The 27196-nt window shown below is 45.2% G+C and overlaps 1 long non-coding RNA gene across 1 annotated transcript in view; it reads left to right on the top strand.

Moving 5' to 3' along the window:
- Positions 1–10023: 10023 nt before the first annotated feature.
- Positions 10024–27196, top strand: part of LOC143819282 (uncharacterized) — a 49156-nt gene continuing 31983 nt past the window's right edge. The window contains exon 1 of the long non-coding RNA XR_013224894.1: positions 10024–10199. This is a non-coding gene — a long non-coding RNA (uncharacterized LOC143819282). The remainder of the gene's footprint in view (positions 10200–27196) is intronic.

Here is a 27196-nt window from a genome sequence, read left to right as displayed (position 1 = left end):
TTCTCCACATGAAGCCCTCTGAGTGACCTTGAGCCAGTCAGAGTTCTCTCATGGCTCTCTCTGCCCCACTTACCTCCCATGAAGATTGCTGTGGAGAAAGGAAAGGAAAGCAATTGTAAGCAAATTTGAGATTCCTTAGGGTAGTTGGCTTGAAACTCAACATCAAGAAAACAAAGATCATGGCATCCGGCCCTCTCAATTCCTGGCAAATAGATGGGGAAGAAATGGAGATAGTGACAGATTTTATTTTCCTGGGCTCCAAGATCACTGCAGATGGGGACTGCAGCAAAGAAATTAAAAGACGCTTGCTCCTGGGGAGGAAAGCTATGGCAAATCTAGACAGCATCCTAAAAAGCAGAGACATCACCTTGCCAACAAAAGTGCGTTTAGTCAAGGCTATGGTATTCCCAGTTGCAATGTATGGCTGCGAAAGTTGGACCATAAGGAAGGCCGAGAGTCAAAGAATTGAGGCTTTTGAACTCTGGTGCTGGAGAAGACTCTTGTGAGTCCCTTGGACTGCAAGGCGAACAAACCGGTCAGTCCTAGAGGAGATCAACCCTGACTGCTCTTTAGAAGGCCAGATCCTGAAGATGAAACTCAAATACTTTGGCCACCTCATGAGAAGGAAGGACTCCCTGGAGAAGAGCCTAATGCTGGGAGCGATCGAGGGCAAAAGAAGAAGGGGACGACAGAGAATGAGGTGGCTGGATGGAGTCACTGAAGCAGTAGGTGCAAACTTAAATGGACTCCGGGGAATGGTAGAGGACAGGAAGGCCTGGAGGATCATTGTCCATGCGCGATGGGTTGGACACGACTTCACACATAACAACAACAAAGGGTAGAGAAAAGCAGGGCATAAAACCAATTCTTATTCTAAATGTCTCTAAATCAAAAATGTTGTTTTCTAATGGAGAAGCACACTAAAAGCAAAACACTACAATTTCCACTAAAATCAAAGTTCAAATCTGACCGCTGTTGAAATGTTTTCAATTAAAAACGGAGAAGAAAATAATTTGTCTCATTCAACAGCCATAGCTCAGATAGAGACAATACCAGTTTTGAGAGTTACTCCTTGGCTCAACCCCCCAAAAAAGAAAAGAAAAGTTTGGAAATGTCACAATGACAGCCAGAAGGATGTTCCACAAACCCATGATTCAGTTGGAAATAGAATAGTGACACAAATGTGCAGGGTAAAGAATGGTTGTGAGTCTCCCCACAGAGAATTTTCAGCAGAAAGTTGATGTGACAAAAAAGCAGTAAATCATAAAAATCAGCTCTCCACAAACAATGAAGTGCCACATGTGGAACCCTTGGGATGGTGAGGGGGAGGGCTGTAGTTCTTCTAGGCAAGGAACACCAGAGATTTATCGATGTTCTTATTCTGTGCCTAACAGAGTTCTATCTATCTTTGAAGAAATATCTACCCTTAAGCATGCTGAATGTGAAAGGTATGAGACTGAAGACTTATTCACACATGTATAAATAGCATGTGGACTAGTTTTGCATGCACATTTCTGGGGAAAACAAATGGTTGGATTCCATCTATCTTCCCCCCAAACACACACACACGTTCAGCCTGCCCAATACCCCTCTCATTACAATCTACCTCCTACATTACTTTGGTGCATGTGGCTTCCATGATTCAGAGTTAGTATTTATACACCACTTTTCACTGCCCAATGGACATGACCCCCTCCCAAGATACCAATGATGGGCCTGAGGTGGGTGGGAAGGGGTATGCACACAGCTATGCTTCCCAACCATATTTTGCATGATTGTGCCTCTTCTGGGGTTTCTCGATGCCTGAAGAATATTTCATGGGATTCTCATCAGTAAAAAAGTTGAGAAAGGCTGTCATAAGGGTATCCTACCCTTTCTTTAAGTACCTTGGACAGTTCCCTTTTATATGAAGAAAAATATGATGAGCTAGGTAGGCCCAAAGACAGCATTCAGCTTGGGTTACACATACAGGAAGTATCACAGCAAAGTGGAGTTTTGAACCTGGATGGGATGGATTCACACTCATTTGTTGACCACTGATGTTGACATTTTGACATTTTGATAGTTCTTTCATTTCTGGACAATGAGAAGATGAGTTTGGAATATGAAGGGCTAGGCTAGAAAGTTTCTTCCTGATGTGTAGTTTTATGTTATTGATTTATGTAAGTATTTTAAAGAGATTTCTCCACAGTGGGACCCAAAGCAGCTTGCACAAAAGGGAGAAAATCCAAATTCCAGAAAAAAATGGAAAAGAAGAAAGATATAGAAGAAAAAGAAGAAGAAGATTTGGTTCTTATATGCCACTTTTCTCTACAGTCACCTTCCCTTTCCTCTCCCTACAACAGACACCCTGTGAGGTGGGTGAGGCTGAGAGAGCCCTGATATTCCTGCATGGTCAGAACAGCTTTATCAGTGATGTGGTGAGCCCAAGGTCACCCAGCTGGCTGCACGTAGGGGAGCGCAGAATTGATCCCGGCTCACCAGATTAGAAATCCGCACTCCTAACCACTACACCACACTGGCCTATCAAGTTGACTATTTCAGCTTCCATAATACTAAGAGCTAAAGGTCAAGAGCTCTTTCTCATTGGCTTGTGTCCAAAGACTTATACCACTGATCATTCCAAGATGAAAAACTTTCAGGAAGAGAACGGAAATAAGGCTGCCCACATGGACCTCAACAGCTGCTAGTTTGCTTTCAGCAATGTGGAAGGATCTTCCTCAATTCTCCTCATGGAGCAATAAAAATGTCACTTCCAAACTGAAGTGATACCACCCATTCCTCTACTTCAGTGGTCCCCAACCTTTCTGAGGCTGGGGACCGGCAGGGCAACTGCCCCGCCCGCGCATCATGCATGCGCGATTTTGGCCGCGCGTGCGCAGTACGTGGCGCGGCCCCGATTCCCTCTCCCCGCCCTCCCTCAGTAAGAAACTTCCCGGGCCGCAAGCTTGGTGGGGGGCAGGGAGAGGGAGCCGTGGCCCGGCACCATGTCCTTCGCAGCCTGGCACCAGGCCACGGCCCGCAGGTTGGAGACCACTGCTCTACTTCATTTTACTGCTTTTGTAGACCAGTTCTGAGTGGTCTACTGTTGAAATGGAAGCCAGGCTCAACTCAGCCAATGTTGGTCTGAGTTTGCAAAGGCAATTGTTATGGCCTTAGAAGAGGCATGAGCCTCTTGTGGTGCAGAGTGGTAAGGCAGCCGACATGCTGTCTGAAACTCTGACCATGAGGCTGGGAGTTTGATCCCAGCAGCCGGCTCAAGGTTGACTCAGCCTTCCATCCTTCTGAGGTCGGTAAAATGAGTGCCCAGCTTGCTGGGGGGTAAAATGGTAATGATTGGTGAAGGGAATGGCCAAACCACCCCGTATTGACTCTGCCAAGAAAATGTTAGAGGGAGTCACCCCAAGGGTTAGACATGACTCGGTGCTTGCACAGGGGATACCTTTACATTTACCTTTAGAGAAGGCACAGAATCTCATCAGCCTTGTGCAAGACTGTACAAAAAATATTGGCTACTCCACTCTTAGAGTTGGGCAGTCCTGAAATACATGAACACCACCATCCATAAATCATAAGGTCTTGAGAAAATGTGTGCTGCACCACGTTTTGGTCTCCAAAAGAACATGACATTTGGAAAGAGATTATTTCTTGCAATGTCATATTCTTTGCTTCCCAAGGTAGCAGTTAATCACTTGAGTGCACATGGACATATTCTTACATCCTTCTTGAGGCTATATGGGGGTCCCTGCGGATGAACACAGTATGTCTTTTAAGAACAAAAAAAAAACAATCAAAGAGGCTTTTCTTTAAAAACAAAACAGCGATTCATCCTGCTGAAGCCTATACAACATAATAACTAGGGATGGGCACAGACTGAGGAAACTCCAAACCAGCTACTCTGCCAAACTGAAATAATTAGGGGAGCTTTGCAAGTTGGGTCATCGCAAGAGCTCTAGAGACTCCAAAATCACAGGGCACCTCAAGATGACTCTCCTCTGTCTTACCCACCAAGATTGGTGGAGATTGAACTTGGAGGTGCTGCATTATGTATAACCAAAACAAGGTGCCCCAAGAAAATTGTTTTTCAGGGAGATTCAGGTGCAGTTTCTGGAGTGTATAGAATAGAACCTGTGCATGATAGATGCATTTGTCTCATGGTGGACCTCCCCAGGATGCTTTCCTACATAACCTACAAGTTACATGCAGATTGAACTTGGCAGGGGCAAGTTATGGACAGCCAAACAATGTGCCCCAAGGAAAGTGCTTTTGGGGGAGATATCAGATGTGGTTCTTTCTGAGCTACAGGCATCAGTCCCATGGTAGATCTCCCTGAGATGCCTCCATATATGCTTTTGCTTTAGTGACTTGAGTTACAACCTGCCAAAGAAGGTGCTCTGAGGAAAGTGCTTTCTCAGAAAATGCTATTAAGTGTGGGTTTGGGGATACAGAATGGTCAGGACGGACCATATGTAGCCTAGTAGAGATGAGGCATCAAACTTGTGGCAGACCTCTCTGGGATGGACATATCCTTCCCACCCAGAAACATGCCGGAGACAACCATTGCCAGCACCGTTGGGGATGGACAAGTCCCTGGCTGGGCCCTTCCTCTCTCTAACGAACAGATGAACACAGTGACAACGCTTTCCAGCCTGACCTGAAAGCCACCCACACAGTAGGGATAGTGCATTATTGAGCAGGGTAGGGCCAACCCTCCCACCTGAGCCCTCCAGGGCCCACTGTGTGAGTGGCTACATCTCCCTGGGTCCACCCACCCTTCACAGATGGATAGCCATTACTGTGGACACCCCTTCTACCCTGCTTGGGGCCCGGCTGTGTCTCCATGGGCCAACTTATGTTCTCTAGAAGGACATTATTATGGGTCAGGGTCAACCCTTGCAGTTCAATCAAATATTTAATTACTGTCATTGACCAGCAATGGGAAAGGACCGGGGAAATGATACAAAAATAACCGTTAGGTTACATAAGCTGTTCAAGGTTTAAAATTAACCCTTAACAATTAATTGAATAATGTCCAAATTGATTTGTTTCCCATTTTAAGTAGATGGCTAAGGTAATATGCTCCATGAAAGTCCTATTCTTATTTCAATCCCAATACTTTATACAATGTTAGAATGGGGTTTCCTAATTCTAGTAGCCACCCAAGCACACTTGGTGATCTTACTGGTTAGTTCACTGTTGGTATCTCACAAGACTAGTTTTAGTCACTGCTTTCTCAAGCCACACAGACATTCAGTGAGAACTGAAGCAAAGGCTCCTACTAGAATGTGATTGTACAGCTTACACTCGAATAGCACATGTTCCATTGACTCTGTTTGAGCTTCATTACAAATGCAATTATGCTCTTTTGTTAAGGATCTATTATATTTTACTTCCAGATGTGTAGAGAGCAAAGCATTAAAGCATAGCAAGGTGAAAGATCTTCTATGTTCAGAATTAGTAATGTTAAAAAAGCCATTTCTGTTAAGAAGATATTTCCTAAAAAGATCAGGAATCAGATTAAGATCATGTTGCCTTTCCATCTCGGTGACCCTAGTCTTGACCAGCTGTTTCCCCCTGCAATAATCCATAGCCAAAACGCCTTGGAGTGAGAGACCATAATATCCTAACCTTTTTGTTAAAGCCATTTGCTTCAGAAAACCTTGCAGTCAATATCAGGAGGCACCGGTGCTGAAGACTTTAATCTGTGAACCACAACAAGCTCCCCAGAAGGAATCATCATGCACTCATGCCTTGTCAGTGACTGGAATGAAAGGGGATGAGAGGCTGTGCCATATGAAACAAGGAGACATAAATGCACAGATGCAATATGTTGTGCACCCCATTCAGCCTTTGGTTTGTGTACAGATTGATACACCCAATTGCATCCACAGCAGACCCCCCCCCCCCAAGTACATAGCTGGCTGGATCTGGATCTAAATAGAAGTCACCCCAGTAACTCTGGAACAAGTTCCCCAAGGCAGGATTTGTGCTGGAAGGCAGACTGACATTCACAGATTACCCCCCCCATCAGAAACAGATTAGGAGGGGGGTTTCAAATGGAGAATAGTGGTTAGTAAAGTTACCATAAATTAGTGAGCAGTAAAGAGAAAAACTAAGCTGAAGCCTCCCCCAAAAAAATCCCCTGCCCAAGATATCCAAAGTTCCATCCTTCATCTTACTGCAGCCCAAGGTGGGGGTAGGGGGGTGAAATAAAATAAAAAAGCAAGAGGAAAGGAAATAACCAAAGAAACAGACAGCAGGAAAATCCCGCTGAACAAAAATGCTAGCTATGTGAATGCGGAATCCAATCCCCTTACTTAAACCCTTTGCAACCACACACCCAACCAACAAGAGCCAAATTGAAACATGGAGGAACCCAGGGCAATGCAAAGCCCACCATCCCCTGTGACCCAGATGTAGAACTCTGTATTTATCCTTACTGAATTGCATCTTGTTCTCATTTGCCAACTTTTTCAGCATGTTCAGATCTCATTGAACTCTATCTCTATCTTATGAGGAGTTAACTACTCAACTGCAGATTTAATGAGGAGTTCCTCCACCCTCCCATCTTGATCACTGATGAAAATGTTGAAAAGTACCAGACCCAGTACCGAACCCTGTGGCACTTCATGGCTCTCCTCCCTCCAATCTGATGAAGCACCATGGACAACTACTCTTTGGGTGTGGCCTTCTAACCAACTCCCCATCCATCGAACCACCTGAAAATCAAGTCTGCAGTCCTCCACATTATCCATCTGAATATCATGGGGAACCTTGTCAAAAGCCTTTCTGAAATCCAACTACTCTTATATAGGTCCGAGTCCCATGATGAATAAGAATTCTATTATATGCAGGTGACAGTGCCTGTCAAGCTTTGGGCGGCCTCTGTTGGTGTTTCCAAGTCTGGAAAAGACTGCCACCACCTGGGTGTGTTTGTTTTCTGAGCTACGGCCCAAAGACTGGAGATTTCTTCAAAGGCCATGTGTGCGCTGAACCTCACCTCCTGAACCTTGATCCAGAGAGAATTCATCAGATTTGGCTCATCGCATCATTCATGCTTATCCCAAATGATAAACATACAGAGATGCCTGCAAAGCCAGGCATTTATTGGCATCCAAAGATATATAATCTCACATAAAGGTCAGACACTAGCAATATATTATTGGTAAGCTATCCTTGCAGGGATCAACATGTTTACATTTGTTTGCAGTTTAGTTAGTGAATGATAACATATAAATCACTGCCTGATTTCTCACTGGAGTTGTTATGCAATGTTGTGTGTGGATACACACACACACAAAAGAAGCCAGCTTTACTCTCTCTTGTGCAGAAAGGGCTGCATTTACATTTAACACTGGGATTTTCAAATGTGCTCCAAGAGACACTCGGATCCCTTACATTGATGAATGAGAAGACCAACAATGATGGGAGAGTTTTGCTAAAGGGTACCTTATGTTCTATAACTCGTTATCCCTGGCCAAATGTGCAACAGCAGAGACCAATCCTCTGGGAGGAGCAATCATTTATTGAGGAGCTATGGCTCTGTGGGATTTCGCCTGCTTGGCATGCAGAAGGCCCCAGGTTCAATCCCCAGGCACTACAGTTAAAAGGATCTGGTCAATAGGTGATGTGAAAGACATCTGCTTGAGACCTTGGGGAAGCTGTTGCCAGTCTGTGTAGACAATACTGACTTTGATGGACTGGTGCTCTGATTCAGTATAAGGCAGCTTCATCCTCTATATATTTTGAAACAGTTTTTTTGGGGGGGTGGAATGGTCCAGGCTGTCCAAGTTGGAATAGGGCCTGATTGGCCCTGCCCCTACAGCTCCTGACTTCCCTCCCTGGACACTAGCCATGTTCCTGTCAGATGTGGTCATTTATGGTCATTTAGACCAACATTTCAGATGCACTACTATACAATAGCAGTTTATAAAAAGGGAAGAAATACATAAAGAGGGGATAAATATGCATCAGCGCCAAAACTTAATAACTTCTCAACCATAAAACTCAACATTTAAAAAGCATTAAATACCACTGACTATTTTACAAAAAGCAAAATGAGACATGAAAGCAGTAAAACTATTAAAATTGTTAAAATATAAAACAAAAAAAAACAAAATTAAGAGACGTACCATAAAAGCTACTAACTAAAAAAAACATAAGAAATTCTGTGGACCTATTGGCAAAGTTATAATGGCTATACATCAGTGACCCCATCTTTCCTAGTTCTTAATGCTGGCCACATAAATGTTGCTACTTTGCTAGTTAAAAAAAAAGATTTGAATCTGATAGCAATAGTTGCAGGCCATGCTTTCCCAGGCTGCAAGGGCATTCTATAAGCATTGGTACTAATGCAGCTGTGCGAATATGATTATAACCTCTGCTTCAAAACATTCATAGTTGTACAGAAGAGAAAACAAAAAAAAAACCCTTAAACTTCTCCTGTAGAAACATAAAGCCTCAACTGTTACCCAAGTTGCCAAATATTGGGCCCGATTATACAGTGTTCAAAATGCCCAGTTAAGGATCTATAAATGGTGACTTACAGGAGGATCTTTTATTTAATTTATTTCTTCATAATTCAGTGCATAGCCCGCCACTCCCACGCAGTGGATCATGGCGGGTCATCACAATCCCCCTGATTTTTTCTTGACATGCACTTTAATTTTAACATTCTTTTAACCTATTGTCTTGCTAAAAAGAAATTAAAATGGTTAACCCTATTTTCCGCTGCAATGCATACAGTGCAATGCTTGTGTTATATTTTGATTCTCAATGTTTGACTGCCTAACATCTGTTTACAAATGTCATCGGGGCCAAAGTACCGTGCAGAAAAAAACTAAACTAAACTAAAAACTAAACAACCGGAAACCACCCTGAGCCTGTGTGCGGAGAGAGGCAACCTAAAAATCTAACCTCAAAATGTAGCTAATCCTTCCTAAACCAGGGTGTAAACTGCACGGAGCTTTTATTCCAACCCCGGGTCAATTCAGTCCCTGCCCTCTACACAGAATGCGATTTCTGTCTGGATTTGGGGCGATTTTAATTTTCCTTCTGCAGCAAGAAGGATTGATCCGGAGTGACCCTACCTTTATTGTGCGATATCTTAGAGTGCTTTTAATGCTCAATATTTCAAGATTCGGATTAGAGAATGCAGGCTGTTTTGAATCTGGGCTCTCCTCCGTGGTAGAGGACCCGTGATTGGCCACAGGTGGTCATGTGACAGACTTGCCTTAAAGGAGAAGCCCCTAATTTCTCTCAACTTCTGTCGGTCCTGGATTTTTTCTCCCTTCTCTGCCTTTTTCGATCTCCCCCACCCCTCCAAGAAAAGAAAGAGGCTCCCTGCCTGGCTCCTCTCTCTCTCCCCCCCCCCCCGCTTCAAGAAAAGAAAGAAAGAGGCTTGCCTCCCCCCCCTTCTGAACTACCCTAACCACGTGCAGAAGACTTTCCTGTTTCAATGGGGAGGTGGGGGGAGAGGAAGATCCGAGTTCAAAGCGATCTGAATTCAACAGGATTGACAATGGAATAAACAAAGTAAGTGCAGACTCTGCCCAGGTAGCAGGTATGGGGCCTTTATAACAGCAACCTCAGGCATTCCCTTTCGGCCAGTCAAACTGCAGCTCTACAGTTTCAAAATCCAAGACCCAAATCGTAATGCGCACTCCCCCTTTTGTAAACTTCCATTCCCGTTGCTGAGTTTTCTTTTTATTAAGCCACTGCCAGCGGTGTTGTGATGAGGATAAATTGATCAGTGCAAAACGACTCAGGCCAGCTACGGATGGGAGGAAGTGAGCAAAGCTAATGTCAGCTATCTGACTTAGAAGCAAGACACTGTGTCTTTCACAGTTGCGCATCGGTGGATTTTGGGGACGCAGTCGGTCTGTCATTGCCGAAGCATTGCAGTCGGCCTGCGGAGTACTGGTTCCTCTTCAGCAAGATGCCGTAGCTGAGTTCCTGGTGGCATGGCATCGCTGATATCTTGATTCGTCCTCGCAACTCAACATTTTCTCTTTTTCAGCTACAGAAAAAGTGGAGGGGTTTTAGAAATCAGGCGCCGAGCTTAATGATACAGGCCGTGGTAACTCTAGTGTGAAGTGCAGACTGGTGGAGTGGCCTCACCACTGGAAGCAAGTGCTTGGAACGCTTAATGATACTGTTCAGGGCTGAGGAATAACTCGATGCATCTTCAGCAATTAAAGGTAAGAGCCTGTGACGGATCATGCGCAGGTGGAAGGCCGGGTTGCCAATGTACGCATTCACTGGTCTGTTGTCAAGAGAAAACTTTTTTTCCCCCCCTTGAAAGTAATAAATGAGAATGTCACAAGCAGCACTAAGGCTGCAATCGTCATTGGAACATTTTTTGGACCAGTTTCCTTTCCAACAGGACCTAAAGTGGCGGCTTGTAAGTTCCATCTGTCCCCTCCTCACTCTTCTCCTCTCCTCCACCCATCCCTGGAGGTATTGCTGGGGATGTTAGGGATGGGATGATGTTTCTGCTGTATCTTTATTCTATGCTGTTTGATATTGTTGTATTTTACGGTTTTTATGTCAGGGATTTTAATGGGATTATTTAGATTTTATCTGACGTTTTTCACCTACTACAAGCCTGCGGGGAGTGGCAGGAAATAAATCACAAGATAAACAAACAAACAAAGAACTTTACGATCAAGTATAATTACATAACAGCAATATGAGTGCTCTTTAAATCTACAGAAAGAGATGAAGAACATTAAGATCAGCAGACCCAAATCTCCTTAGGATCCCTGCCCCAAAGGAGGAGAAATTGGCCTTGACCAGGGCTTGTTTGGTCTTGGCCTGGTTTGGTGGAATGCTCTGCCAAAAGAGATCAGGACCCTGCAGGACCTTGACCTGTTCCATTGGGCCTGTAAGACAGGGCTGTTCCATCAGGCCTCTGGTCAGGGCCTTAGGAGATCGTCAAGAAGTGCTGACCTCACCTGACCTCACCTGGGAGAATTCTAACATTTGATATATGCTATGACATGTGTGCAATATAGCCAGGAGACCCTAGGATTGCCTGTCAGGTGTCAGGATCTGCCTGGTTGCCTTGATCCTGCTGGTGTCAGCTGTCAGTGTCTCTTCTCATTCTGTCAGTGGGGAGCAGGTCCGGTGAAGTTAACAGGTTGTAACTGGTTTTACTACTTTGCTCAATGTGTGTAGTCTAATTGCCAATGTTCTCTTGGGAGGATGGAACTATGGGAGAGGGGACTTGATTGTTGCAGCTGGACATGAGTCAGCTGTGCACAAATTATGTCATGTGCATATGGACACAAGACTAGCTTCCATACTTTTCCTGGGAACAGGGGGAAGCCTGCCTATTGTCAGTTTAAGGTGGGGCTACTGGGATAATATTGATCAGTGTATTGTCTATCAAACCAGTTTCAGCAAGAATAATCATGAGCTTAGTACTGCTATTCAGTAAACTGATTTTGCTGCTAATGCCAAGATTGCTTGTCAAGAATGTTGACAGGGATCTGACACCAGGCAAAAGACCTTCAGAGGTGATTTGTGATTGCCTGCCCCTGCTCCATGACCCTGATATTCCTTGGAAGGTCACCCACCAAGTGCTATCCAGGGCCAACTCTGCTTAGCTTCCAAGATCTGATGGGCCCGGGCTGCAGCAATACTAGGGAATTAATTAGGGACAAATATTCCCCATTTCATTTCTTTTTCATTTCCATTTATGCTTTTGCCAACAGTTTTCATTCTTCACTTTTTTTTTTTTTTGGCTTTTGGTTTCGTTGTAGATTCAGATTTTTTTTTAATAATCAGTTTATGCAGCATTAAAGCATACAATATGTGACAGTTATAAAACATAATGCTGATTTATGGATGCACAAAACATAATGAAAAATGCATACTGTTTACATGAGGGAAATCAGTGTGAGGAAACTATTAATGACATGAAAATAAAAAAATCATTGGCCTGACTGGGACAACTGAAAAACAAAATCCTAATTGCCAGCTTCGGCAGAACAAGGTTTACGTGGAATAAAACAATACATGGAACTTAGTTTTTTCCATAACATATAAATAACTACAACAACAACAATAATATTAACATTAACAACTATGAGGTAATGGACTATAAGAGTGCAAACACATCCAGGGGCAGAACACATGAATGGGTTTCTGGGAGGGAGGGAGATCATTTGCCGGTGGTGGTGGTGGAGCATAAAAGCTGTTTGAAGGGCATAGGCAGGGAGGCGGTCCCTCAGGTACACTGGGCCATGACTGTGTATGGCCTTAAAGGTAATTACCAGAACCTTTAGCCTTATCTGGAATTCAACTGGTAACCACTGCAGTTGATGGAGAATGGGCCGACTGTGGGGCCTCCATGGGGTTGCTGTGAGTACCTTGGCTGTTGTGTTTTGGACCAGCAGGCTAAGGACAGGCCTGCACAGAGCGAGTTACAGAAGTGCAGTCTAGAGGTAACCATCTCATGGATCAATGTGGCTAGGTCTTCCAGAGCCAGTTAGGGCGCTAGTAGTTTGGCTTGGTGGAGGTGGTAGAATGCCAACCGCACTATGTTTGTGACTTGGGCTTCCATTGTGAGGAAAGCATCCCAGATATTGGCCAGGTTCCTGGCAGAGCTGTACACCATCCAGGGTGGGCAGCCCTGATTTCTCACATTGACTCTTCCTACCAAGCCACAGGACCTCCGTCTTTGAAGGACTTACCTTCAGACAACTCTGCTTGAGCCATCTTGTCACTGCTTCCAGGCAGCAGAGCCAGTTTGGTGTAGTGGTTAGGAGTGCGGACTTCTAATCTGGCATGCTGGGTTCGATTCTGCACTCCCCCACATGCAACCAGCTGGGTGACCTTGGGCTCGCCACGGCACTGATAAAACTGTTCTGACCGGGCAGTGATATCAGGGCTCTCTCAGCCTCACCCACCTCACAGGGTGTCTGTTGTGGGGAGAGGAATGGGAAGGCGACTGTAAGCCGCTTTGAGCCTCCTTCGGGTAGGGAAAAGCGGCATATAAGAACCAACTCTTCTTCTTCTTCTTCTAATGTTTCTGTTCCCCCAAAATAAATTTTGCTGCAAGCAAAACCTATCTATCTTCAAAAGAAGACGAAGAGCTGGTTTTTATATGCCATTATTCTCTACCAGAAGTCTCAAAGCAGCTTACAATCACCTTCCTTTCCACACAACAGGCAACCTGTGAGGGAGGTGAGGCTGAGAGAGCCTGCTTGGTCAGAATAGCTCTGACAGGACTAGCCCAAAGTTACCCAGCTGTCTGCATGTGGAGGAGCAGGGAACCAAATCCAGTTCACTGGATTAGAAGGTCCCGCTCTTAACCACTATAGCAATCCAGTTCAGGTCTAAGGGACTCAAGGTATCTTTTCATGTACAGATAAGCAGTGCATCTCTGGGGATCCCTGACATATACAGACACTTTTTCTATACCAGGGTTTCCCAACTATGGTACATAGGCACCATATGGTATCATAAAGGCCCCTCAATGGTACCACAACATGGGGTTTTTCAAAATCGTGGCTGGGGAGAGCCCTCCCACTCCATGAAATATTTTTAAAATTTATTTTTAAAGAATCTACTCTTATTTGGTCAGGATGACCTGACCCCTCCCAAAGTGGCCAATGATGGGGCTGGAGGGGGTGACAAAGGAAGATGCCCCAGCCTTTTAAACCTTTGGCACTCAAGGTCCTTTTCACTTCTGGAGGGCATGACAGGGAGGCATGGCCAGCTGACCTCACCTCCTGGTGTCCTGAAGCCTGAAACAAATAGTTAACGGTACCTCCCTGGTCAAAAGGTTGGGAAAGGCTGCTCTACACACTCTCCCACTGTTCATGACGATAGCCACTGTGTTATTTATTTATTTATTTATTTAATTAATTATATTTATATACCACCCTCCCCGAAGGCTCAGGGAGGCTATGCATTGTGCATTTTCTGAATATTTAACCCTTATTCTTTCAGCTGGCTGGGCAAAATGTAAAAAAAAACCAACTTCAAATTATGGGTCTGGACATCTCATCCCTTAGCATGCAAGACAAAAGGACGATAACTAAAGCTAATATCACAGAGACTAGAAGATCAGGATACACAGATTCTGGGCTCCTCTAACAACAGTGTATGTTCTCCCTGCTTCTGGGATATTCCCTTATCTTACAAATCCATGCCCATGTATCTCCAAATTTTGGAGACACACCAGTTAAGAAGAGCATTTCTAGTAGCTCTCTTAAACATCTTTCCCTCAAATGTCACCCAAGGTAGATTTTTGAAGATACCTCCTCAGGAGAGATACTGTTTACATAGATGTAGTGTCCCTGATACGTTGTACCATATACTTCTGGCGTGTCCTAAGTTTGAAGTATTTCGTCGTCCATTAGCTAATTATCTGAAGAAATTGAAATTCATCTGTGTTAACAAGAAACACTGGATTAAAATATTTTAATCACATTTAGTGAGGGACACAGCAACTATTATAAAAGTAGCAAAGTTTTTACTGGCAATTTTAAATGAAAATCTTTTACAGTAGATTTTACATCTGAAACTGTTTGAAATTTTCATTTTATGCTTTGCAATTTTGTGCTAATAAAGGTACTCTGAATCTGAATCTGAATATTTAGTATGAAAAGGTCCTGAGCTTAAGGCCCTGTGGGGGCTCTCCCTGCCACCCCCCAGCAGCAGTTGTGATACAGCACTTCTGTTACAGCTCTAGTCAGGCATCAGGAATTATTTTTAATTAGTGGATCCAACTTGATTCTCAGCAGCTCTCTGAGCACCTGAGAGATGAAGCCCAAATAGTTTAAAGCTTAAACTAAATCCATACTACGCTGCTCAGGCTGCAAAATCCAATTTAGGTCCTGAATAGCTCTGAAAGACTCCTCAAGGTTTTCTCTTACAGCCTAAGCGTATAATTGGAACCTCTCAATGAAACTGTGGAGTCAGGTAATAGTACAGAGTGCTCTCTCTCTCTCTCTCTCTCTCTCTCTCTCTCTCTCTCTCTCTCTCTGATTATTCCTCAAGTGTTTCTCAGTCACTTTTGTCAAAGAATAAAAAGGGGACCACAAAAGATGCCCCAAGATATGGGTACAGGGCTAAGGAGGAGAGCTACTGAGCTCTGGAGACAAAGTACTCCCCCGTAATATTCGACAAAGGGATAACATGATTGCCACTCGTTAATCAATGGCAGGGAAGACAGAGGGGGAGGACAGGGGATATTATTAAAAGTTAACAGTGTCCTCCAGGACACAATGCCATGCTCTGAAGGATGACTTATGGAGGAACAATATCCCTCAGCTCGTTGGCTGAGGGAGCTGCCAGGAAGCCAGACCAGAGAGACATAAAAACATGTTTATAAAACAGGCCAATTGACATGTCTGTGGCATTCCAGGAACAAAGGACTCCGCCTCTCTCAGGAAGGTGACTCATTCATTATCCTGGAAGAAGGGGGGGGGGCGTGACTAGCTTTGTTTCTTTTCATTTCTAGGCCCTTTGATTTGACGTGATACAGTCAAAGGTGAGGATGAGCACAAACCCTAGCAATACAGTTCAGTTCGTGGTTCATGGTCAAACCATGGACCAAACCATGAACCAAAGTTGTTTCCTCTCTGATGAGCTGGTTTGGTGTATGGTTTGTGGGTCCAGCACACTTTGCTTATAGGAACTCACAGTCCCTTTAAATCAGGATTTCAGAAAGAAGATAAGGGTCTTTTTGTACCCCACTTTTCACTACCTGAAAAAATCTCAAAGCAGCTTACAATTGCCTTCTCTTCTTCCTGAAACCAATAAATCCTTCATCAGTTATTAGCATTGTCATCCCAAGCAGAGCTGCACCTTTCTAAATCCGTTGTCTTTAGGATTTAGGAAAAAGAGTTGGGATTTATACTCTGATTTTCTGTACCTTAAGGAATCTCAAAGTGACTTATAAACACCTTTCCCTTCCTCCCCCCACAACAGACACCATGTGAGGTAGGTGGGGCTGAGAAAGCCCTGACCTTACAGTTCTAACAGGATTATGAATAGCTCAAGGTCAGTTGGCAGGCTATACGTGGAGGAGTGGGGAATCAAACCCAGCTCTCCAAATTAGAGGCCTCCTCTTTTAACCACCATTGACAGCAATCAGCAATGTAGTGGTTAGGAGTGTGGACTTCTAATCAGGCATACCGGTTCGATTCTGCACTCCCCCACGTGCAGCCAGCTGGGTGACCTTGGGCTCTCCACAGCACTGATAAAGCTGTTCTGACCGAGCAGTGATATCAGGGCTCTCTCAGTCTCACAGGGTGTCTGTTATGGGGAGAGGAAAGGGAAGGCGACTGTAAGCTGCTTTGAGCCTCCTTCAGGTAGAGAAAAGCAGCATATAAGAACCAACTCTTCTTCTTCTTCTTCTTCTTCTTCTTCTTCTTCTTCTTCTTCTTCTTCTTCTTCTTCTTCTTCTTCAAATCAGCTGGCAGCAAAATAGCTAAGTAGTAATTTAAAGAGACTGCACAAGATAGCTGGGAAATGGGGAGCACCATGTCTGGGGTTGGATGCTGCTTCAATATGACCGTTTATGCACTGGGAAATTCACTGCCCCACCCCCCTGTCAGGAGCACAGATTGGGGGTGGATGAGGTACACCAGGCCAAATTCTCCTTCATATGGGTGCAGGAAGAGGTGGGGCAACCTGCCATGACTAAAACTCCAGCCTGCAGCCCAGCATGGAACCTCCAGTGCGTAAATGGTCTATGTGAGAGCTCAGGCACTCACAAACCTTCCCTCCATTGCCCCCCAGACCTTCCATCAGAATATCACTCATGAGGCTGGTGGAAGAGAAGGGGCAGCCAACGAAGGCTATTGGTGGAATAGATTGCCAGCCCAGGGCAGAGTTTGGCAAGGTGGCACCAGCAAAGAAGGAGGCCACTCTAGTCCAGGAAATGTGGGTTGGCCATCTCTTGATCCAAGACTATTTTCTGCTGGGCTCAGGTTTGCCACCACCACCAGATGATGCCCAATCCATGTTGGTCCCCAAGCTGTTTTGCCATCACAACCCTGCTACCAGTGTATGGTTATTCTTGGCTATCTCCTCTGCCAGCTACCTCAGTCTGCTGTCTCTTCTCCAACCAATTTATCCTCCAACCTCCTGGGTGAGTTCCTGATAGCACGTGGGGGGGGGGGAGTCTCAGACAATGGAGGGAGGGGTTAGTGCCTGGACTCTCCCAGATTGCTGGGTGACAGAAAGGGGCTGCTCTCCATTTTCCAGCTTTTTTTGTTGAGTCCCTATAAAGTTTAAAGAGATTGAACACAAAAGATAGAAAATGGAGAATGGCCTGTCTGGGGTTGGGTTCTGCACATGATAGCTTAGGACAATAGAGCCAGTCAGCTATTGGAGAAGAAAACGGGGACTTGGAGTCCCTTTAAATCTGCTTTCTACTCTGGTCTGGAAGTGGCACAAACCCTACAAACTGACTTAGAATTTCATGGAAGGAGATTTTGGTTCTGGAACCACAGACAGGGCCAAATTCATCATGAAATTTGCTTTGTGGATCAGCTCATGCCCATCCCAAATCTAAGAAGGATGGCTGTGTAGAACCTTGATGCCTGGACCGTGAATCAGGGCCACGCTTCAGACCTTCCTTCTTCCATGAATTCAGTTGGTGGCCTTCAATTTGATGGCTACCATTTCAGTCCCCCCCCCCCCCCGCAATCTGCATTTTGTAGGAAATGAAGATGTAGTTTACCACTATTCTGAATGAATTTTGAAGGCTTCCTCCAGCTTCAGGAGCATTCTTCTTCCTCTAACAGAAATGTTACTTAGATTGGAGGAAGGCTCCTTAAGCTTTTTGATTTGGGGTTTCTTTCTTAATTTTATGTAAGCAGCCCCTCTCCTCCCATCAAGACAATATTCCTTTGGCTGTGCAATCCATCAATCAAATAATTTAAAAAATCACAATGGATATACTAAATGTTAAAAATATTAATACCATATTAAGAAACTTTAGATACATTAAAAAAATCACAATGTAATATTTTATTTTTGCAAACAAACCTTCAACTTGCTACCAACTATTCTACTGGATGCAACAAAAAGTAGCCCTGCAGGCCTTTTGGCGTAGACACAATTAGACAAAACTTCATTATTCCTCGACGTGCTGTGTTTCCCATTAGGCTGTGATCAAAGAGAAAATACCAAAGGATATCAGTAGGATGTAAGATTGATTACAGACTGATTCAGCAGTTCAATCAGGGCTCGGCACAATTTCAGCATAGATGGAATCCCCAGAGAGCTCGATTTCTATCTGATAACACTACACTGAGGCTGGAAAAGGGGAAAAATCAAACTACTTTAGAAATGTAGATTGGCTTGGATTGCATTAAACAGGAAAAGATTGTGTAGCAGAGTGCTATCTATCCTGCCCTTCGAAGGTCTGACTCTCCAAAACAGCCAGATTCAGTTTCAGGTGTACCTAAAATCCAAAGCAAGAATCTCTGCTACTTAGCAGACATCAGACACAAAAGCAAAATACTGTTCATTTAATTAGGAACTATAACATGAATGCAAGAGCCTCTTGTGGCACAGTGTGGTAAGGCAGCAGACATGCAGTCTGAAAGCTCTGCCCATGAGGCTGGGAGTTTAATCCCAGCAGCCGGCTCAAGGTTGACTCAGCCTTCCATCCTTCCAAGGTCGGTAAAATGAGTACCCAGCTTGCTGGGGGGTAAACAGTAATGACTGGGGAAACCACCCCATACTGAGTCTGCCATGAAAACGCTAGAGGGCGTCACCCCAAGGGTCAGACATGACCCAGTGTTTGCACAGGGGATACCTATTTACCTAACATGAATGCAATGACCTTACAACAATATATTTAGGTAGGATGTTAGAACAGTCCCCAAATTATACATCGCATGATTTCAAATGACAACCGTCTCTTCAATGATTGTATTACATAATACTGGTGCTGAAAGTGTTGATAAAAAAATGGCATCTTTAAACCGCCCGTGGCGCCGCGGGCGCCGCGGACTATATAAAAGGCTAAGGGGTTCTAGGGTGGGATGTGTCCGTGATGAGGAAGGGTCCGAATTGGACCCTTCCTCTGGACAGACAATCGTAGGGACCAATCGGCAGGCGCGCAGCGCCTGCCGATTGGTCCCTATGATTCCCAGCCCCAGCAACTGCGAGCCGCGCACAGCGCGGCTCGCACTTGCTCCCTTTACCGGTGGCCTGGCGCGTCGGAGGCGCAAAGCGCCTCCGACGTGTCAGGCCGGCCGCAAGGGAGTCCCCGGCAGCCGCGCGGAGCGCGGCTGCCGGGGGCTCCCTTACGGCCAGCCTGACACAGCTCGCCGTCTCAGGCTGTCGGCCGAGCGAGCAAGCCCGGGACCCCCCCGAGCCACAGTCAAGGAAGCCGCTGGGACGCAGACAGGCGGGGAGACGAGCTGCGTCGGAGGCCACAGGGATGGTCGTCTGGCTGAGCGTGGCGCTGCTCGCTTCGCCGGGGACCCTCCAGCCTGGCTTTGGTGGGCGATCCTCTCCGCCCACAAAGCGCCTCCCGATCCGCCCCCCTCTGCGCTCCATCACAGCCGTCCGCCCGCCGCCATTACCTCCAAGCCTTGCAAGGCTGCAGGTCGCCGCTGCCACTAACAATACATCGCCCCCCGGCCCAGGCAGCGAGCAACGGCCGGCGGGGGATGCTTCAAGACCGCCGCCGGCACTGATCCGACCCACCACGCAGCGCCAGCCGCCTAGCTCCCATGACGCCGGCTGAGGCTGCTCCCGACGCCCGCGCATGCGCCGCCTTGCAAGGCTTGGAGGTAATGGCGGTGGCCGGCGGGGGATGCTTCGGGACCGCCGCCGGCACTGATCCGACCCACCACGGAGCGCCAGCCGCCCAGCTCCCATGATGCCGGATGAGGCTGCTCCCGACGCCCGCGCACGCGCAGGACGCCCCGCTGCCGCCCATCACTATTTGCCCACCGGACCCGCCCACCGGCATCAGCCGGTGGGCGACACTTCGGCCCACCCAGCGCCGCCAGCAGCGCACTCGACCATGCGGCCCAAGCTTCCCACCTCCAGCGCCGCTACATCCAGCCACTCACAGTGTGCCCAGCCAGCTTCCCGGTAAGTGCCCAGCCAGCTTCCCAGCCGCAGCCCGTCCACTTCCTACTGCCCTCCAGCTTGCCCGCCGCTCGCACCCCAGGAAACCCCTCCCGGACTTCCAAAGCCCCGCCGCACAGCCCTGACGCCCTCATCGCGTGCCCTCCTAGCGCCCGCTGCATTTTGCCTGCAGCGGGCTTATTTTCTAGTCCAAAATATAGAAGTTCAAAGACAGACTTCTGGATAAAGACTGTTTCATAATCTTCTTCAGTTTGCCAGTTTTCTTTGCTTATTTTCTTTTTCAGATGATGCATTTCAAGCATGTTATAAAGTAGAAATATAATAACAACATCAATAATAGAATAGGCACAAGGCTGTGAACAATGGGCATTTTTCTTTTGTGTCTTACTTATTGATATTGTATACCCCTCTTGTTAGTTAGGAGAAGTCAGCATTTGGTCATACTCTTCTAAGCAGAATATTAACCCCCCCCCCAAAAAAAAACTGGCACTTATACTTGATCACTTTATTCTGGGGTACATGCTAGAGATATGGCCCTTCTTCACAATCAATATTAACTTAGTGCATTTTTATTATTTTATCCCACTTTTCTCACACACTAGGGATTCAAACCGACTTCCCAAATGAGATAAATATAAACATACCAATTAACAAGTATATTATTACACCATAACAGGATGCCAGTAAAAAAATGTACTCTGCAGCCTTTTTCAACCTTTTGATTGTGGAGGAACCCCTGAAATATTTTTCAGTCTTCGAGGAACCTCAGAAATGGTGACATGCCCCCTCAGGGCATAAAAGTAAGGTGTGGGATACAGCCAATAAATCGATCAATACCATTTCCATTGTGGAGAAAGAGACTAGACCTGTAGAGCAATGGAAAAGTGGGTTCTAGTGATTTCTAGTGATTTCAGCAGCCATTTGAAATTCTAGGAAAGATCACATGGGAAACTGTCTGGGAAACTGTCATGTAACCCCAGAGATCCTCAGAACCCTGGTTGGGAATTATACTAGAATAACTAAGGGCACCAATAGCCGCATGTGTCCTTGAGGTCTCCCAGAATTACATCTGATCTCCAGAAAATTGAGATCAGTTCTCCTGGAGAAAATGGCAGGATAGGTATTCTATCCTGCTGAAGTCCTTCCCCTCCTCAAACACCATCTTCCCCAAGCTCCACCCCCAAATCTGCATTGATTTCCTAACCCAGAGCTGGCAGCACTCATAACAACTGATGATGTCTCCCCAACCTTTTGATGGTTCTGCTGGACAAGACACAGAGAGTGATGGGCTGCATCTCTGGCTGTACCAAAGCTTAAAATTGCCTGAAGAGAGAGTAAATGGTATTTGGAGTACATATCTGAAAGAATCGTTGCCCAGGACTGACTCAGACAAAATACAAGGAAAACATGTGTGGTAGTGTGTATGATGCGCCATCACGTCACTTGAGAATTGTGACATGTGATTCATGCAATGGTCACCTCCAGGCTTGACTTCTGTAACTCACTTTGTGGGCAGACCCTTGTCCTTGACCCAGAAATTACAGCTCATGCAGTATGTAGCTGCTAGAGTCCTCACTGAAACACCTTGGAAGGTCCATATCCAGCCGGCGCTCAAGCTGCTGTGCTGGCTACTGACTGTGTTCTGGATCAGGTTCAAGGTTTTTGTGTTAACCTTCAAGCCCATCTGCAGTCTGGGCCCCACATATCTGAGGCACCGCCTATCACCTTATGCCCCCTCGTAGAGCCCTACACTCAGTGGGTATGAGTCTGCTGGTGGTCCCCAGATCACGAGAAGTATGCCTGGCCTCAACCAGGGCCAGGGCCTTTTCAGTCCTGGTCCCAACCTAGTAGAATAAGGTCCCAGAAGAACTAAAGGCCCTGATGGAGCTTGTGCAATTCTGCAGGGCCTGCAAGACAGAGCTCTTCCAGTGGGCATTTGGTTGAGTCTGGGTGGCAAGAAGATTGAGGGACCCTCTTCAATTCAGCTAGGACATCAGGCTCTCCTGCCATTGCATCTTTTCCCATGTGGCATTAGATGGGGGTGTTGTCGAACAGAGGTGTGGGGAGAGGATTAGTTGGTCATTGGACTCAGAATGGTTTTAGTTGGGGATGGTTATATTTTATTGTGTGGTTTTTAATGTTGTAAGCTTCTTCAAGCCAGTTTGCTGGGAGTGGCGGGTAATAAATCCAATAACAACAACAACAACAATCATGTGAATGAATGTTCTCCAAAACATCCTATTAACAATCTTTCTCAAATCCTGCAGACTGCGGTCCATGGCTTTCTTGATTGAGCCGATCCATCTCATGCTGGGTCTTCTTCTTTCCCTGCTGACTTCAACCTTTCCTAGCATGATTGTCTTTTCCAATGAGTCTTCTCATAATGTGACCTAAATATGACAGCCTAATAGTTTAGTCATTTCACAGTTAGAACTTCCAAAATGATGCTTATTGGGACTTGGGGAATCCTTTGGAATTACAAGGCACCTCCAGGCTACAGAGATCTCTGGAGAAAATGGAAGCCGTGGAAGGTAGACTCTGTGGCATTAAACCCCACTGAGGTCCCTGCCATCCTCAGGCTCTATGCCCAAACCTCTAGGAGTTGCCCAACCTGGATCTGGCAATACTATCCCCCCATGACCAGTTCTCTTATGAGAAATTGTTCAATGTGAAGAGTACAGTGGCAAGCAGTTAAGTGTGGTTGACCAATGAAGATTCTGGGGGAGCCGAGTAGATCTTTCTTTTTTAAATGTCCGAAATTATCAGACTTGTGGATACCTTTGTCTGCGAAAAATAAATTCCAAGTTGTTATTTTCTCTGTTTCTAACCTCATTAGTGTTCTCAATTACTTCCAAGTTAGCATCATCTGCGATTTTCACTTGCTGTGAGGCTTGTTTCCATTTTTAGATACCTGATGAAGGTATTCAATAAAGCTGGATTCCTGCACATATTCCTCTGGCACACACCCATACCACTTCAGCTCTTTCCCTCTTCATATGCAGTTTAATTAGATTCCTTCAGAGAAAGTCAGGACTTAACCTGGCTGAACAGAGAAAGATGTGGCTGTGTATATATAAAAGGCCTTGTTGCATGGCTCTCTTACAAGCTATACTTGCTAGCTGTAAGGGGTGGATGATTCAGTATAGCCCATTATTTAGATCTCAATCAAGAAATGTCAGAGATGTGGTGGACTCTTCCTCTGTTTCAGCAATTATTATTAATTCTGATCTGACTGAAATATCTATTGGCCACCCTACTGCAAGATGCTGCAGACCACAATCTGCTTTCGGGATAGTGGGGAAAATCCAGGATTGCGGGTCCTGATGTCCAATTCAGATTGTCATTATTGGATTAAATTTTAAATTTAAATGTAATTGTTTTAACTGTTTGTATGTCCAAAAGGAAATTGATGTACACCACACTGAGCAGGCTTGCTGGGAGGGTGGAATGAATGAATGAATGAATGAATGAATGAATGAATGAATGAATGAATGAATGAATGGATGGATGGATGGATGGATGGATGGATGGATGGATGGATGGATGGATGTCTTGAAATTATTAATATTTTTTTCTTAAAATGTCCCCTGGATTGGGACCATTTCATTTTCAACAAAACTTGACAAGGTATGCAGGGAAAATGTCTGATCACATAAAACTGAGCTTCTGAAACAGATTCTTCTTGGCAGGAAGGTTTGATGATCATTCAAGATCTCCTTGGTATTTTGTCCACTTCTTGGCACCATGCTACAAGATACATGGAAATGGGTGGGACATTATCAAAGGATGGTTCAGGGTATGGAAAACAAAGGCCTACAAGGAAAAAAAATATATATATCTCCTAGAGAGAAGACTATAAAGGAAGCATGCTCAGTCTTTTCAAGGACCTAAACTATTGTGTCATGGAACAGAATTAAGACTTCTTACTGGGGAGGTCATAATTCCAGCTCCCCCTCTGATGTCAAAAGGTTCCCTCTCACATACTGCTGTTCAGTAGGTATTATGCTCAACAGATCCCAGCTCTGGAACAGTTGAAAGCCACTGGATTAAATGACCTTCATCAAGGCCATCTTTCAAGTCTAAAACTCTTGAAATTCCTTCATCATTTCTGCCCTACAAATTCATCTCACCATTCAGCCCCATGTCCAGTGGATCAATGGGATAAACACCATTATTAATTATTCCTGTGATTTTAGATGATTCATACAATTGGAATGAGCTAACTAAAGTCAATTGTCTGCTTTGCTGAGCAGATGTGTCTGAAAGATGCCAAACTTTTGGGGAAAGGCAAAGGAAGTAAGAGTCCTGAAACACCATTAAGACCTCATCCTGGACCATCTCTACAGAATTAGAATGCACAGTCAGGTAGAGGTTTGTAGCCAAATTGCTGCTAGCCCTAGTTTCCCCTCCTGCTAAGGCCAGAGATGGAGCAGCAGGTGGTATTAATAAGCCTCTTGTTTTGTGTGTGTGTGTGTGTTTTGGGGTGTTGTTTGTTTTAAAGGCAACCATCTCAGTACAGGTACAGGCAGGCAGTCAAAGCTCCTCCATTTTATTTTTCTTGGAGAACAAGAGGGGGTGTTGGCAAGATAAATGAAACAAATTGGCCATTTCAAATTCACTAAAAGAACCTAGGCAGTCATTCAAATGGAAATTAGAATGTGAACCTCGTTGAAATGCAGGGCTTCAGGTACTTTCATCCTGTCCAAAATAATCTTGGAATACTCCAGCACAGAAAAAAAATCCACAGTGGCTCAAGGGATGAATACAAATGTATACTTACCACCTAATGTTCTACGGTATGGAATTAAATGACACATGTAGATATCTAGAAGCTCAAGAATGCCATAGTTTACATTTAGGAAATGGGATTTTAGTTGGAGTTGGATCACCCCTTGTAGCATGACACTGAAAGATTTCTTTGAAATTGTGCCCTGTGTGATGTCACTTGCCTCTGGTTGTAGGAACAGGCATGGTTCTTGCCATAGAATTGAGAAATTGATAGGAAAACAGGCCACTCACCTTTCTGATCTTTCTGATGCTGGAACTTTAAGGCTAGCCGACATCTCTTATGGATCACTTCTAGGTTCCTGCTTCTTCTGCAGAACTCCCCCCATCTTTCTGTCTTGCCTGCCTGCAGTATAGCAGGTGGATAGATGCCTCCTGCATCTCTCCCCAACCAACTAGCTAGATTAGATTAGAGCAGCCTTTTTCAACCTTTTCACCTTTGAGAACCCCCAAAACATTCTTCAGGCCACAAGAAAGCCAGAAGTGGCATAATCATGCAGGATATGGTTTGGAAACAGAGCTGTATACATGCCCACCTGGGGTCCCTTTCCTTCCCACCCCCTCCGGGCCCATCATTGGCCATTTTGGGAGGGAGAGCAGTCAACATGACCATATATGGTCATATCACCCAATAAATTTTTAACAATTAAAAAAATGAATTCCCACCCATTCAGGAAATCCTTCCAGGGCTGTCAAGAAACCCCAAGGTTTCACAAAACCCTGGTTGAGGATACCTGAATTAGAGACTATATTCTTATCTTGTTTGTCTAGAATAGGCTTTCTCAACTTTGGTTATATGAAACACTGGGGTTTCTTAATGACCCTGGGGTTTCTTGATGGCCCTGGATGGGTTTCCTGAATGGGTGAGACTTAATTAATTGTTAATTTATTTTAAAATTAGTTAAACATTTATCAGGTGATATGAACATATATGGTCATGTCAACCTCCCAAATGCCAAGGGTGGATCTGGAGAACTATGTCCATTGACAGAACTCCTTTTAGGAAGGGTGTGATAAAATCCTACACAGTAGATCAACTCAGTGAGAGCATGTAGCACTTAAGAACAGTGGCCTCTAATCTGGACTGGGTTTTATTCCACATGCAACCAGCTGGGTGACCTTGGGCCAGTCACAGTTCTCTTGGATCTCTCTCAGCCTTACCTCCCATACAGGGTGTCTGTTGGAGGAAAAATGTTGCTTTGAGACTCATCTGGGTAGTCAAAAGCAGGGGACAGAAAGCCAGCTCCTCCTCCTCCTCCTCCTCTTCTTCTTTATTGTCATCTTCGTCATCTTCATCGTCTTCGTCTTTGACTTTTTCTTCTTCTGTTCCACTGCAAAAGGTACGGCCATGTTTTGCACAACAAATGCATCTTCCCAGCTGACATCCTGCCCTTCTGAATGTGGAGGAGTGCAAATTGGCCAATAAGACACATATGCCCAATAGTGATCCACAATGGGTGTTTTTGGAGGCGAACCTCTTTCAGAATCACTCAGTTCAGTTAAATATCCCCACGAAGGAGATAAGAGCTGAAATGAAATCAGAAGCCTTCATCCATCTCTAGCCTGGAGCAGAATAGATCAGCAACTTTTGATGCCTCCTTTTCCCCCGCTCAGTTCTTCTAGGCGCTCGAGCCTAGTCTATTGCCGCAATGAGCAGAACATTTATATTCTGTTTTGTAATAGCAAAACAAATACCCAGCTTCTTCCCGGGGAAGTTTTGACTCTTTCATGCGGGCTCTTTCATAAAAAAATAAAGAACAGCAAAAATCTCGAACGGTTGAAGAAACATGCTTAAAACGGGAGCAACCTCCCCCACCCCATTTTCTTTCTTTTGGCTCTGCTTCAAAAATACCAAGCGGCTTGCAGCTTTCATGCATTCCCTTTCGGGAACCTTTGTTTGGTTCGCTGCCGCGTCCGCCAATAAGAACCTGTCAGCCTTAAAACTACATTTTATTTAATTCTGCTTCTGAGGGTTGTTCTTTTCTTTTGATGGCCTACAAACGGTATGCATTGCCCAAATTCAGAGCGGAAGGTGGTGGGGTTGCTCTCCCATGAAGTTACAGCAGCAGAGACAGGCATGTCATTTATTTAGGGTTGCCAACCTCCTGGTGATGGCTGGAGACCTCCTTGGGTCTCTACTGAACTCCAGGCAACAGAGATCAATTCACATGGAGGGGAGTCTTTCCCCTCCCCAAACCCCTCACTCCTCAGTCTCCACCTCTAAAATCTCCAGGTATTTCTCAACTCAGAACTGGCAACCCTTCATTTATTTATTTATTTATTTATTTATTTATTTGATTTGTATGACCGCCGCTCTCGGAAACCGGCTCGCGGC

The sequence above is a fragment of the Paroedura picta genome, chromosome 10, assembly GCF_049243985.1.
Source record: "Paroedura picta isolate Pp20150507F chromosome 10, Ppicta_v3.0, whole genome shotgun sequence".
Taxonomy (NCBI): domain Eukaryota; kingdom Metazoa; phylum Chordata; class Lepidosauria; order Squamata; family Gekkonidae; genus Paroedura; species Paroedura picta.
Note: the sequence above shows the minus strand (reverse complement) of the source record. Positions and strands in the feature narration are given on the sequence as shown.